The sequence below is a fragment of the Epinephelus fuscoguttatus genome, linkage group LG1 (genome assembly GCF_011397635.1).
Source record: "Epinephelus fuscoguttatus linkage group LG1, E.fuscoguttatus.final_Chr_v1".
Classification (NCBI taxonomy): domain Eukaryota; kingdom Metazoa; phylum Chordata; class Actinopteri; order Perciformes; family Serranidae; genus Epinephelus; species Epinephelus fuscoguttatus.
In genome coordinates this window covers 18826756-18840917 of record NC_064752.1, presented here as the reverse complement: position 1 = coordinate 18840917, position 14162 = coordinate 18826756, and the positions used below count along the sequence as shown (strand labels likewise).

The 14162-nt window shown below is 40.6% G+C and overlaps 1 protein-coding gene across 1 annotated transcript in view; it reads right to left on the bottom strand.

Annotated features, from left to right (window-relative positions):
* Window positions 1-10339, bottom strand: part of ppp1r16b (protein phosphatase 1, regulatory subunit 16B) — a 149565-nt gene extending 139226 nt beyond the window's left edge. The window contains exon 1 of the mRNA XM_049587339.1: window positions 10154-10339. The gene's annotated coding sequence lies outside the window, so the exon portion shown is untranslated. The remainder of the gene's footprint in view (window positions 1-10153) is intronic.
* Between the last annotated feature and the right edge of the window lie 3823 nt (window positions 10340-14162).

Genomic DNA, 14162 nt, shown 5'->3' with positions numbered 1-14162 from the left:
TCAGTTCTCACTAGTTTATAAAACCTTAAAACCTTAATGGGAAAAACATTAGTGGTTAACAGAGCGTCGCGCATGTGTGTGTGTGAGCAGGAATGTGTGTGTATATTGAGGGTTTTCGAACACAGTAAGCCATCGTCAAAAAAGGGCAAAAAATGACACATCTGTGCTCACACAAACACACACACAGAGGGCAAACAGAGAAGAAGCAACACCATGAACACAAACCACAAGATATTGACACAGACGCACACGCACACACACACTCACACACACACACAGCCCTCGACTGCAGCCTTGGCACCACCAGGCACAACCAAGCACCAGAGTGTGCAGTCAATTTTAGACCAATGAGTGTAGAGCGCAGACAGAGATGGAAGACAGAGCAAATCAGACATTAAAGGCCCCATCTCAAACAGCAGAGGCAGAATTCATAAAAACAGCCTTCAAAAAGCATGCAAGCACACACACACACACACACACACACACACACACACGGACTATTTCAACAACACTTTCAATGTTGGCTGAATTTGCCTTTGAAGTTCAACAGCTGTGTTCATCTAATCTAAGAGGCATTTTGCTCATCAGGAGAGCAGAATGAAAGCACGAATCCTTACAGATAGTGATTACTTTTAGAGGCTACAGACTGCGTGAAGAACAGCTGTAAAAGCAATGCATTTCACGAGAGGAGAACTCATTTCATGCTTTCTGTATGTTATAAAGATAACCCGGATAAGACACTGGAAAATGCAGCGATTTCATGCACATATGAGTGAAGCGTGCTGAATTCAAACTAGACCAGGGAGGCTCGGCTGTGTGCTCTCGACAACAATGTGAGGAAAAAACCTTCACAATGCCCCAAACGCCTTCCTGAACACAGAGTGCAGGCCACAAACTCTATGAGCTCACTTCCTGTTCACAACACTCCACTGACTCCAATTGGTAGGTTGGCCTCTAAACGGCACAGTCTGCATGAGATGTTGGGCTTCGGCACAGAAACACGCCGAGAGCTTTAAATACAGCAGTCAGAAAAAGGATGTAAGAACACTGAGTCACAAAGAACATACTTAATGCATGAAAGCCTGTAAAGACATGTTTTTTATTTTTGCTTTAAGTGCAGCAACACACTGTGCTTCATGTGCGTCAGTACACAGAAACGCAGCTTTATACAACATCAGATTGCTCTTAAATATAAACGTTAGGGCTGCCACTAACGATTATTTTCATTGTCGACTAATCTGTCGATTATTTCTTCGATTAGTCGACTAATCATTTCATCGAAATGATGAAAAATGTCGGTCTGTCTCGCCCAAACCCCAAAATTACGTCATCTGATGTCTTGTTTCATACTCACACCAAAGGGTTTTAGTTCACCGTCATGGAAGAGTGTGTAAAGCTGACAATATCTGAACGTAAGAAGCTGCAGTAAGAGTATTTTGGGGTACTTTTATAGTACTTTTCCATGAAAAACGACTCAAACCGATTAGTCGACTACTAAAATAGTCACCGATTATTTTAATAGTCGATTAGTCATCGATTAGTCGACTAATCGTGACAGCCCTAATAAACGTTAAAGAAACTAAGGAAACAGCCTTGTTTTACACTTGTTGACATTTCATTTTGAAGATAATGTTATCAGGTTTTCAATAACTGTACGAGCCAGGTCGCACCAGAAAGAAGTATATCAACTTTAACGTATACATCCATTCATTCGGCCTGATGTAAGGAGTTGGAATGAGTTATGGAGGGAGTGTGAAGGGTCACATGTAATTAAGGTTGTTTTACATTTACCAGAGTGGGTTTACAGATTTGATTACGACAATTACATTGATGGATCATTTAGTAAATACAATGTCAGAAAACTGTAAGACAAGGAATCACAATACCCTGGAAACCCAAGGTGACGTCTGAAAATGATGTTTTGTGCAATCGACATTGATACAAAAGACAAAAGCTGAAATGATAAGCTGGAAGCAGGTAACAATTTGCCATTTTTGCATGAAAAATAACAATGGATTACTAATCAAAATAGTTAATAATTTATTTTTCTAATGAACCGATCCGATAGATTAGCTAATGGGGACTATGTGGTGTCTTTTTTTTTTCCTTGAAGGGTGGATAATCTATTTTGATTTGGTTAAACGCAGGGTATTTCCTGTCTCAGGATGGGTCTTTTGGAGGTGACTGCACATAACAGCATAATTGGTCCGCGTACAGTAAAGGCAACGATGCTGTGCTGGAAGTACTGCTTGTTTAACAGATGTTTGACAAATTGCTATTTTTATTTAACCCATTTAACCAGGTAAGTCAATATATATTAAACACATTCACAGAGGATTTAAATAGCTATTTTTATCCCTAACTCTTATGATTGTGGAGCTAGGGGGGTCTATGCAGTAACAGCCCTGTAAACATGTCAGGTGTTGCTTTTGGGGTTCGCAATTGGCCAGTAGCACCAATTTGCACTTTAAAATCCAAAGCTGATCTTTATGGAAAGGCACCAAATGAATTTATAGGGCTGCACTCAACTGAGAATTATGTCAGTCAAATCAGGTTTTGCTGTTCAATACTAATATTCAACTATTTTTTCCTTTTATTCCCATAAAGAGCTTGGAACTGGGTTCCGTGAGACGTTCAGGGTAACAGTGACGTTTGAGTAATAAATTAAACAAGCCAAGTTAGCCCTCTGAGCTCATACATGCTAACTGTGCTATTAATGGCAGGAAATTTGTAAGGACACTTTTTTGCTGACGTCAGATATCAAACAAAAGCCAAAGACTGTATTGTGTTAGGCTGTGAGCAATATTCGCCGCTTCTATGCAGGCGGCAGATGATAACATTATCTCGGATCCTGACCGAGCAAAGCCTCTTTTCCTCAGAGCAGCTGCCTCCGTCTCTCTCAGACTCACCCTGGGTCTGGGTCTGGGTCCACAGCTGCCTGTATCGGAGAGCAGCGTCAAAGCGAGGAGCACTCAGTCTATAGCTACATCTGGGGACTGAAACGTCCCTAGAGGTATACTGCAACACTGACTGACAAAAAACGACTGTTCAGCTTTAAGAATCTCAGTTAACTGAGGGTTCCCCGCTGATGACTCGAATCTTTGATTTTCAGGGGGCAGCCCTCCAAATTTGTTTCACTTTCACAAGCAAATTCACTGATTTCAGTCTTAAGTTTATACTTTACATCATCTTTGAATTTATATACATTTCAGATAGGTTATGAATACTGGTGTGACCAAGCTCCTAAGCAACAGGACTGTCTGGAGCCATAAAGTCTGTAATCCTTCAATTTATCTGAAACCTTAAAATCACCAACTGTGGAGATCTGTGGTTTTAAATGGACAGTGACCATCTGCAAATCACAAGCCACACAAACAAACAAACCGACACACACAAAAACACACACACACAAAGCGCTGATCGATTAGGACGACAGGATGCTAAAGCTCTCCTCAACAGCACAATGATGTTTGTGGTTTTATCCTCTCAGCGAGTGGTTCAGCTATCCCAGCATGCATCAGCAGCAGGTGATCTGCTATTACGTCCACTGATCACTTAAATATCTACAAAAGCCAGAAAACACAATATGAAAAAACACTGGTATAATTTGCATGCCCACTGGTTTTAATTTGGTATCCTTTTGTCTCATAATAGAACCAGATACAGGGACTGTCATACAACACTGCTGCACATCGTATAACTCATAGCACTGTCAGTACAAACAGATGAATACACACATGAGAGGAACACGAGAAATAGGAGGATGCTCATGTTTTCTCTAGTATAACCTTGTGTGTGATTATCAACACATATAATAGTCTACCTTTCAATACAAACTACATATTTAAATCAACAGGTGTGGTTTTTTTTTTGAGGAAACTTAACATTAAACTTAACATTAAAAAATGATCAAGAGATGGGGTGCTGTACTTTAAGGGCCCCTAAGTAGCCTTGATAGCTGCCCTGACATTTGCCTGTCTCAGTATTAAGACCGCAGATTAGCAGACAGTGCCTGGTTGGTAGCTGTAATCAGAGCGCTGATCTCGTATAATCGCTTTTCGATAGTAATCAAGCGCACTGGTTTCACAGAAGACATCTTACGCAGCAGGAGGTCAGGGAACAGATTTCCAATCCAAACATGAGACTTCCTGTGAGGACTGGAAAAAATAGTAAATTCTATTTCACTGAAGTTAAAAAATGTCATTAAACAACTTATGTGTTGGTTGTGCGTCTGTGTTGACTTGCTTTGATGTCAGTCACAGACGGCGCCCAGCTCCACTCCGACTGGTATTTAAGGATAAAGTGAAGCCGAGGTCTTTCAGTGTGCCTCCTGGGCCGCCTCTGTTTCAATATTTTATGAGCAACAGCCAAATCACCGTGTCGGAATAATTAAACATCAGTTAGGGTACAAAACTACAGAGAATATATTATGGAGGCAGCTCATCAGTGGAGAGGAAGTACTGAAGGAGAGCAGTGGGGCTCCTCAGAGATCAGAGACGGCTCACTCAGACACTCAGAGGAATCTAATTTTGCCATTACACTATATACAGCCTAATGATTTATTGTCTGAAATACCAGAGGAGCTGTTGGCTGTAATGTGGAGGAGTGCATTTCTAATGTGGCCAAGCGTGTGATTATGGGTGAGTGTGTGCATTTGGTCCAAACAATAATGGCGAGAAATCACAGCAATTTTCAAAGAAAATTTTTTGTTTTGGTGATTTATTTTGCAATGTATGAAACGTACAAGGGATGATACTGGTCACAGTAAGCCATAGTACAGATACCTAATCACTGTATATAAAGATGGACAACACGTCTCCACTTCCTCCCACTGTAACAAAAACAAGCCATAATATCCCAGATAAGGCTGCCGCCATCTTGCGCTGGTGACGTAATTTGGAGCCAGAGACTGTGCAGTAACAATCACTGCGGTACTGAATTCCCACCTATACAGCTGTCAAACCAATTGCAAGCAGGGCCACTAATCACAAGCACACTGATTGGCACACACGGCTGTCAATCATGACGTCAAACCCACTTTTTATAGCATCAAATAACTAATTAAAACCAAACTTATCAGAAAAATAAACACTTGAACATCGGCAGTGTGATTTAAAAAAACTCCCATAAATGACAGAAACCATCTTTGGGAAAAATGTATTTGATATGTACTTTGAGTTTTTAGCTTTTAGTTGCCCCATCCACTAACATTGAGGGGGCGGGGTCTACGACCTATACCAAAAGGAGGCACTCGAGATGTTTTGGCTTCAAATGGAGCTGTCATCTCGTCTATCTTCATTATACAGTCTATTGTATACTGTTTCTTGTTAGAGACATTATTTTTTGAGTCACTTTAATGCACCACCTGACCTGGCATCTCGGGAACCTTTAATTAGAGGTAGGTGTGCTAAAGTGAGTGTGGAGCGTGGAAGACACCATGGGGTTACAGTTTTTAACCACGACCTATTTGGTTAATCTTAGTTTTTATCGTTTGATGAAGTCATTTAATACCCCACTGATTTGACTTTTGTTTTGTACAGGCCTGTTTATTTGGGAACTTTGATTTTAATTTTTTAAACGTGACAGTCAAGACATAGCGTCATCCTCGTCGTCGTCCTCCTCCAATTATCCGGGCGTCATCCTCCAACTCTCTATATATGCTGCAAATCAGTCAACTCTTAAACCGAAGCACCTGGATCATCAAACAAGAGCAAAACTAAACCAAAGACAGTGAGTTTATCATATCTCCCCTTATGGCATCTGTGGGCGGCTATTTTTCAACTTATCTGGAAGCTGCAACAGTTTCTAATTTAAGTATCATGAAAAACATGTTTCATTACCACGCTTTGAAAAACTCATGGTCAAAACTGTCCAGCATCAACCACAGTTATCAACAGTCCCCTGCCCACATTTAAAGTGAGACAGACACTCAAGGAAGCATTTCAAAGATACGCTATTTGTTTCTTTTTTTTTTTTTTTAAGATTATTTTTCTGGGCTTTTTTGCCTTTAATTAATAGGACAGCGTGTGAAATGGGGAGACAGAGAGAGAGTGGGGACTGACATGCAGCAAAGGGTCGCAGGCCGGACTCGAACCCACGACCACTGCAACGAGGCAATGTTTCTGTATATGGGGCGCCAGCACTATCCACTACGCTACTGACACCCCGAGATACGCTATTTCTAATGGTAATGCACAATTGATATGGTTTAATACATTTACATAAGGAATTGGCTAATTGTCAGTATTATTTTAATGTTGCTGCAAACAATTTTATTTGTGATTTTCAATATAAAACTATTTCAGTATGTGTCTAAGGGATGGGCATTTTAAGCAACTTTCATATTCAAGTACTTGCATTAAAATATTCTGTCCAGAGTACGGAGTCATTCTCCTTCAGGTCAGGTCAGTGTCCAGTTAGCTCGAGCTAACACAACAACAGCGGCTAAAATTCAACAACAAGCTATCAAAAAGTCCCAACAAACTCACACCAGAACGCCTCGCCTTTATTGTTACACCCGATAATAACCGTTAAGTTAATCTTGTCACTGTGTAGAGCTCACACTCCCACAGTAGTCAAATGATAAACAGAGAGTAAAGGACAGTTGGGACTATACAATAACCAAATACTGACGTCTAAATTGAATTCTCAGTTCTCGGCACATCTTAACAATACCATGATAATACTGAGAACCATGATATAGTCTAGTAGGAAGGGTTCATAATCATAATTTCTTCACATTCAGTTCTCACAATTCAAATTCAGTTCTCAAAATTCAATTTCTTCTACATAGTATAGTAGAGATCACAAGCTATTTAGAATGGTATGATATGATGGGCTAAGACATTTGGTTCATAACTAGAAATTATGTTGAAGGTAAATTTTCAGAAAGTGTCCCAATTTACCCATATTCACCCTACTATTTGGACTACATACATAAAAACTATTTCAGTCATCAAGAGAACACCATAATCAATTTGTAAAATAAAAAATTACATTAAAAAAGTTGGTTCATTTATATATGTATGATGTATGATTCAAGAGTTATGGTTATCCCTCATTTTGACCTGTCTATCACAAATTTGGGAGTATACATAGCTCTAACAGTCTCCCAGACTTTATTTTTTTAGTTACAGCAACATGTAACCAATCAAATGAAAGCTTAGAGTGTTGGGCAGTTTTCTATAGCTATTAAAAAGCTGATGTTTCTCACCAAATACTGACAAATTGGGAAGATTTCCTATAGGTCATAGCTTTTTTCATATTTTTTCTGCTAAATTTTGCAAAGAAAAACCAATTACACATAGACATACGTTTTAAATCATTAAAATAACCATTTTAATTGATTTCTCATGCTTAATTTATGCAAAAAAGATGGGTTATTTGTCTCTGTACAATATATGGTTCAAAAGTTGTGGATACATTTGATTTTTAATTTTTTCCATATATTCCGATTGACGGAATTTGAAATTCCACCGGAATTCCGAAGACTACCCTTTTTCGCGATGGGAACATCAAAATCCATTATCTACAGACCTTCACGATTCCAAAAATATAGGTTTCATTTAGAAATCCACCGTGACCATGGGGACCCCCCCCTTCCTACTAGACTAATAATGTTGTCACTGTAATCATCATCATATGAAATTTTCATTCTGTTTCATGTCTAAAACATACCAACTTATCATTCCTCTAAAGATCAGGTTGACAATGTGCAAATGAAAAATACCATAAATGATATCTGGCTACAAAAGCACATCAGGCTGATGTCAAGAAACAAACAGCAGGAGCAGATGAATTAGTGTACAGACTTCTAACCCAAACCCTTCTTGACAATCAGGCTCTTACTTGTGTTCTTCCTCGCTCTCTAAAAGAGGTCAATTGCCTCCACGCCACAACAGTCTTTGCTGGGTTTTTGTTTTTGAAATTTCACTGGGCTTTCCTACCACACATGGTGACGTAAACCTACACTAGGCTTTGCCTCTGCGCACTGTGCCCTGCAGCTCCATCTCACAATGAGCACAACTCTTACTGCTGATCATGTGTAGAGAGCCAGATGACAAGATGCCAACCCTGAGCAGCAAAATAACCGGTTCAAGTCCGGCCCAGCCTTTCTGCATCTCTTCTTCCCTTGTTTCCTGTCATCCCTCTAGAGTCTGTAATAAAGATAGAAAAATGCCCAAAAATACTTTTAAAAATGTGCAGAGAGCGATGGGGAGTGAGGCAGTTTGCTTTTTCATGCCTTCTTTGCAGTGTCAGAATTCCACTTGTGAGGATCACATGTGAACGCTGAAACTAGACCGTACACAGTGCAGTTTGGCCTTGAGCCTCATGCTACATTACAAGGTTTATATCATCAAACATCACAGTATGGATGCATGTTTATGATGCTGGCCTGCAGGTCATTTTCTGGTACTTAGTGTGTATGCATGAATAGCGGTTGTATTGTGTGTCTCTCTCTTGCTCTAACAGCCCATTTCTAACATGAGCCAACAGCCGGTGCAGATGCTGAGAGGAGCAGCAGGAGAAGGCGCTCAGGACGTCTCCATACATCAAACATTTAAAAGGCCAACACAGCCAGGCAAGGATACTACCCACCTTAACAAAGTGCACAGCTAGCACAGAGTGACACTAACAAAGTGGCGATGTTTCCAGTCTTTTGTGCGAACACGAGGCAGTGACAGCAAGAGACAGAGCCTGTAGACGGCTCAGCTCTGATGTCATCGTGGTACGATAGGGTCTCATAGATGTTTAATGTGGGCTCGTCTGTGTTGCAGAGCTGATGTGATTGATTGTCTCGAGAAAATTAGACAACCATTGCGATAATTAATCACCTTGGTCATGTATACATGAGAAGTTCCTGCTCCTCTCTGTTTGATTTCACTGTAAACTAAACTATCTTTGGGTTTTGGACTGCTGGTTCGCAGTAAACCAGACATTTGAACACATGGTCTTGGCCTGGAAAATGTGACAGACATTTTACACCATTTTTAGCATTTTATAGTTGATGCACCACATTAACATGCTGCTTGGTTTTTTAACTGTGTGTTGTATTTATTGTAGGGCTATTTTAATGTTATTTAATGTTCCCTCATGTTCTTTAACATGTTTGAATGACAATAAACTGAACTTTGAACCTTTAATCTTGAACCTTACAGACCAAACGATTTATCGAGGAAACATTAAGCAGATTTATCGATCATGAAATGTACCATTAGTTGCAGTCCTTTAAGCAAATTGCAGGTTCCAGCTTCTCAAATGTGATGATTTTCTGCATTTATACAATTGTAGATTGAATATTCTAAAGGTTTTAGTGGATTCACCAATTGACAGATGGTTAAAATAACAGATTTAAGTCATTTATTAATCAAAACTGTCAAACATATGCTCATTCAAGCCTCTAATGTGTGAAAATTTTGTGCTTTATCTGCCTTTATGTTGGTGTAAAATCAATATATTTGAGGTTTGGACAAAATAAGCACATGCTCACTATATTTTGATATTTTATAGACTAAATGCTATAGCTGATCAAGTAACAGTGAAAATAAAAGTTAGCACCCCCTAACAAAGCTATTTCTGCACTACGGCTATCAAAAAATGAAGGTGTGCACATATCCTCCACTCAAAAGTTTGCACACTGCAACCTGGGTTTATCAAACCTTCACATCCACAGCCTTGAGCTGTCCTCACTCCTGCAGAGGGACTTACAAAGTCACTTCTATAAAGTGAATCTCTGCAGCCTTTCAACAAAAGTGTCCAAGTGTCCAAAGTATCTGCTGCAGAAATGCGGTTGTAGGCAAAGCCATGTGTGCAACATTACAGCGGTGTAATGGCAACAACATCCCGGAGAGGATGTAGGAGCCGCTCTGCTAATCTCAACCCGTGTAGCTGAATTCAGCAGCAGCGGAAACGGCGGTTTTCTCCGATTTAACTACATGTTAGTGAGGCGTTTGGTGACCCTTTGAAAGGCGGTAAAATGAGCTAGCTAAAACTGCTCCAAAGAAGAGCAGGAGTCGGACATGCCTCTCCTCCTCCTCCTCCTCCTCTTGCCTGCCGCTTCCTCCTCTACTGAGAAAAAATCCCCTTCTTCTTCCCTCTCGTTTAGTTTCGGCTCAACCCCCCAAAAAGCTGCCAACTCCGAGTGTGCACTCACCTCAGTCCGGGTCGAGGTGTTCACATGGAGGCGAGAGGAGAGCGGAGAACCGGCGGAGATATCCTGGAGGTTTAAACTTGTCCCGTTAGTGAAGACACAGCAGGGCTGAGGAGAAAAGCTCCGTGTGTGTGACTCTGTGTGAATGTGTGTGTATGAGTGTGTGTGTCTGCAGAGTCCCTCTCTCTCCTCTCGCCAACACTAAGTCACTCCTGGAGGGCGGGGCTGAGAGGAGGAGGAGACTGAGGAGCGCTCTGTGACAGGGGTGCTCACAGTGGGGCCCCCGACACCACCACCTCAATGAATATAGGTTTTATTTTTACTGGATAGAATTTAATTCTAATGAGATTAAATTTTTATTTATTCAATTAAAAACAAAACAGTTCAACATTATGGGAAATAATTTCAAGTCCCTTTAAAGGGGTCGTACACATGCTGCGTTTTTTTTTTGTGCGTTTTCAATGTACATGCACAGCAGGCGCGCTCAAACTCCAGAGTGAAGCCGTCATGGCAAGCACACGTTCTTAAGGGCTATTTTTGAGATACACCGAGTTCAACTTTTGGAACGCAGCAGCGCACACCATATGTCATGTGACAAGGAACAACCAATCACAGCCGACAGATATCTTTCCCTTCTTCCATAAATATCAGTCTGTGGTACATATGGAAAAGTATATCATTTTGGTACAGGGTTGCCAGAGCTTTACATCTGTCCCACAGACGATAGACCTACACATTTATAAACACTACCTGGAGGAAGATCAGCTCTGCACTCAGGATTTCAGGTAAACAGGTTATGATGCGATGTTTGTTAACGTTGCTTAGCAACCTCAGACACAACCTGCCACCACACTCTTGAAAGCAAGCTCAAAAAAGGCACAAAAGTAGCACCCTGTGCCCAACCTCACGTCTCCAAGCGGTTGACGATGCGGCATGTGTACGGCCCCTAATTGTGTGTCAGCTTCATGCAGAGCTTACACCATGGCCTTCATGGTTTTCAGAATTTAAACTTGTGCGGTGGTGTGTTTGTGTCACTCTGCAGTTACACCTCCAAAACATTAGTCGGCGGTGGAGGTTTCTGTGAAGTGCTGTAAAGTTTAGTTTATTCAAAACACACACAATAAACATGGCTTAATAGCAACAAATTCAAAGTAAGTACACAAATCGGCTTCACTATAACTCACAGCATTCACAAACAAAGCACTTGTCTTTTGCTGGACACATTTTCCCCACAAATACAACATGCTAATGTCATTAGCACAAGCCTATGGCATTTTACATTGTATAAATTAGCCTAGCCTAGCTACTCATATGAAGCTAGGGACATTTAACAAAGGTAACGTTACAAAATTCGTCTCCATTACAGCTCACAAGGCAAACAAATATATAACATGCTAACATTATTAGCCCAACACTAAGGCATTTTACACTGTATAAATTAGCATCTAGCAGAGATTTCCTCTACTCATATGAAGCTAGGATGAATTACACATGAGACTTAAAATGTTATTTTTGTGGAGGCTTTATAGTCTTCACAATTTACTGTTTCTTATCTGTGAAATAAAAGTAAATAAAAGCTTTGTTTCCACTGAGGGAAATGGTTTCAGCTAACAAGAGAGGTCTTGCCCTTAATCCACCAAAGGAAGAATTAACAGCGGCGAAACAGTGTGTATAAACAGAACCCTCTGGGCAGAGGACCAGATCAGCTGCCATATAACAGGAACAGTAAATGATTGTTATTTGCAAGTTAACACCATTGTTGTTGTTTAGAAAGTGCTGCCAATGTGTAGGCCTACGTTATATGTCACACTCGAGGCCAATGCTGTCGTGTTACATGTCACACCCATCACACCTCTGATTCTGATTCTGCAAAGCCGCCATGTAGTGTGTAATCACACTGGGGTGGATTGATGCCACTGTCATTTGGTTCTGTGTAAAAATGCAAAGGAGATGTAAAGAAGGGACTTTGTAGCGCAATCTCTGTGTTATAACGACTAGAATCTTCCACCCAGTCACATAGACGTGCATACTGGCCTTTGATTTTGAACAGTGCCTCATCACTGGATCTGTCGGCCTCCAAATTCCATATTTTATTCACGGGTCTAGCTCACCCAGACACTATGGTGGATTTCTTTTCTGAACATATTACACATGGAACAATCTATAGGTAGAATACAGGGTGCTAGAGAAAAGACTGTTCAGGCGTGAGCCTCTGGAGCAGCAGATGTTAAACAGCTGCTGGCTTAAATATGTACATGACATGTATGGCAGAATGTATGTAACTGCCTTAGGCTTTATTGTTGTAGGCTATAATCTGTTAATCAATTATGGGATGGGAAGGAGCTGGTCGCCACATGAGGGAGGGGGAGCCTTGGAGTAGACACAGTCTTATGTGTATATGACCAACAATGTACTATAAGGTGTAAAAAATATTGATTCATTTGCATTTCCATGAAACATTCAGGACACTGAGAGAATGAAGTACAGTATATATCTACAGTCAGTGGTTAATCATTTAATGACTCCAACTCTTGTTTTTCAGCTCTCAACTTCAGTTTACCAAATAATCAGAGCACTTGTCTCGATAAAATAATATTTCTCCGCTGAGCTTCCATTTAATGTATAATTTAGCAGTATTTTTACTTGTCTTAAAGCTCATGAGGTGTTGAAAATACACTGAAGCTGAAAATAAAATCCGTGCTTTGTCTGTGCTGCCTCTCTGGTGAAGCAGTGGGAAGAGAGTGTCTCTCTGAGTCTCTCAGATTTCTCTCCCACTCTTTGGGATCTCCTTTCTTTTCTTTCCGTATCCTCATTCTCTGCCTACTACTTGTGTCTCCATTCCTTTCTAATTTTCTCTCCGTATTGTCTCTACTCCCATGTCTCCTGTCCTTCTGTGGTCATACCTCGAGCAATCAGCCAGCCTCCACATGAAGGGTCATTATCTTGATTCTAGTGGAGAGATCTGCCTCTTGTTACAAGACAACACAGCTTTTCCTGAGATGCACTGGCAAAAAGTGATATAATTTCACCTTTTTTCTTGTGCAATTTTATTTTTGTTGGAAAAAGCATTCTTTTAGGCAGCAAGTGAAACATCCGAGATGAAATGACCCAAAGTTTTCAGCTGTTTTTCAAAGGACATCTCACATAAAATGCAATGATGGTGTACTTTTCAGGCTGTGCTAAAAACAGCTAGTTTGCAATAAAGAATTATGCATAGAATGGGAATTAAAAGCATACAGATGGGTCACAGATGTCAGACAAACTACACAATAAATTTTAGTAGACGCTACAAATGCAAAAGATTCACAGAGGACACTGTGCTCAACCGTGTCTCCTAAAAATTACATATGTTTTGAAAGATGCACAATGCCACAGGAGCAGTTCCCAGACCAGTTCATGATGCTTTCCAGTAGAAGGAAACCCCCCCAGAGACTTTGAATATCTTCAGCTGTCTGAGGTGGTAAAAGGAGCTGCCTCACTTTCCTTTTCTCTTTTCAATTATTAATCTTAAATGATTAAATTGCTGCTATTGTCCAGTAAAGAAAAATGCTGTCCGCCCTGAAGGCCCCTTAGGGATTCCTCAGGGACGGAAGAATTTGATTTCCCAGCTATGTTGATCATCAAAGTGTTTGCTTCAAGGCACTGTGGGTCGAAGATGTCAACATGAAGACTTTGCCAAGCTTTTGATACACGACAGGTGAGGAAATCCATCTGCAATACTGGTGAGGAAGATAACGATCATAACATTTGATTTGTGCCTCAAGATGTAGGCCTTTAGTATTTGCTGAAATATTAAGAATCCCAAACTTGGCAAAGAGGCAAGTATGCACATATTGACAAAGACACATGGATAAAATGTGGGGAATCAAAGTTTTAACATGGACACACTGTGATCTGAGAATCTGGGTCAGCGGTAATGGTTGATGGAGTAAAGTATTTGTTCGTACACTCCCCTTTCTCCTCTTAACCCTAATCTTTCTGGTCCCATGGCAGCTGGAAATGGCGGGCAGGC